Raw genomic sequence first — 1,941 nt, forward strand, 5'->3', positions numbered from 1 at the left:
TGTATTTGCAATGAGTTGACATCTACTGACTGATTGGTTTAAGGATATAGATGAGTTCGGATAAGGGTGTTGATATTATACTATTTATTTCTAACAAAGCATTGTTTTCGGCTGACAATAACGCTCGAAAGATAGATTTAAGCTGAGTGTGATGCCTAGTTGTAAGCTTACTTGTGGAGATTAGGATTCTCTAATCTCCTCTTTTCATCCCTTTTTATTCATTTCTTTCATATTTTTTATTTTGTTTTTTTTTTCTATAAAAAATTAATATAAGATGTTAATGTAGCTTAACCGTGACCATTCAAATGGGAGGGAGGGAAGGGGAGGAAAAAAAAGATGGGAGATAATCCTACTCCTACTTGTGGTGGCATAACTTTATTGTAAGTGAATTATCTTGTTTTAAACGTACGTAGTTTTGTAAATATACTATCATAACCTCCGTGATCTAGTGATAGTTACCGGAAGTCTCAAGTCATGTCATGTGTATGTGAGGAAGGTATAAATATTTGTTGCCAGTTCGGTATTGAGTTTTGGCTAGCTTGTTTACTAGATTATTAATTAGTTATTATGGATTACTTACTTTTAAGGAAACACATTATTAGAGTCTTTTTTTTAATCCAATAATATATTTATATTAAAGGAAAACTAAAGAAAAGTTCAAAAAAACTTTAATTTTAATGAAAAATGACAAATAAAGGTGTAGTAAATAGTAACAGAGAAAGGTAAAAATGTGATTTTTTGTTAAAAGTGAATAATACCGAAAGTGTTTCGTTAAAACTCCCTTATATTAATGGGTTGAGATTTTGGGCTAGACCGTGAAGTGGGCATGTCATCATACTTTAGCATCGACACCGACGTTAAACCAAAACCTCCTTATATGTAGAGAAAAATACTATTTGACCATAGACTACCTAATACATTTTCAAAGTTTTAAAACACAGAGGGCTTAAAATCTTACAAAATGATGTACAATATTCGTATGCATGACGTTTAACCATCATATATGCATGGGTTTGGGATGCAACGAAAGTAACAACCTTAATTTTTTACATGCAAATATATTTTCCTTTTCGACGTACATGCATGCACAATTATTACCAGATGAAGCTATTTTAGAACGACCTTTAGCCTGGAAATGATGGGATTTATATTCTGAGGGCACAAGAATAATATTGCTCTTTATTTAATAAATTAATTTTCTGGTGTTTGTAGTATACTGTTTAAAGTCTTAAGAACACAGGCAACAACACTTTATGGTCAGCAAGTGATTGTTAATCAATCAGAAGAACAATTAGATTATTAAGATGAGATAGATATAAAATATATATGCCAAAAATATATCACCTCATTTGGAAGGGTGGCTCTTCCTTTTGAGTGCAACTTTGCACCAAACATATAAATTTAAGTTTCTTCTTCTTCTTTCTTCCAAAAAAAAAAAAATATCATATACGTTGAAGAAGAATTATGTTAAGGCTGATATAGAAGAAGCTGCTTGCATCTCCTTTTCCCATTATTATTGGATGAAATATATATATATATATATATATATATATATTTATAGGACTTAATTATTGTTCAGGGGTGATTTGATACACAATAATAGTGTAGTATTGATCAGTAATTACTTAACCAGCAAGACAGCAAGCAAGGAGTCTTATATGTCAGCAGGTACATTACATACCAACAGGATCCTCTCCGGATCCTTTTGGTGAGGATCTTGAAGATTCGTGAATCGTACATCGTGCGGTCAGTTTTTGTCAAGTACTGTTTATGTTTATTTTTAAATAAAAATATTTAAAATGATTTCTGACTACACGATATATGATAAATGGGCATGATTCACGGATTCTCGAAATCCTCACAAAGAGGATCCGGCGAAGATCCAGACTCCATTACATATACCAAACAATAATCACATCAGGCCTTGATTTGATAAATTGA

The sequence above is a fragment of the Malus domestica genome, chromosome 04 (genome assembly GCF_042453785.1).
Source record: "Malus domestica chromosome 04, GDT2T_hap1".
In the NCBI taxonomy this organism is placed as follows: Eukaryota; Viridiplantae; Streptophyta; class Magnoliopsida; order Rosales; family Rosaceae; genus Malus; species Malus domestica.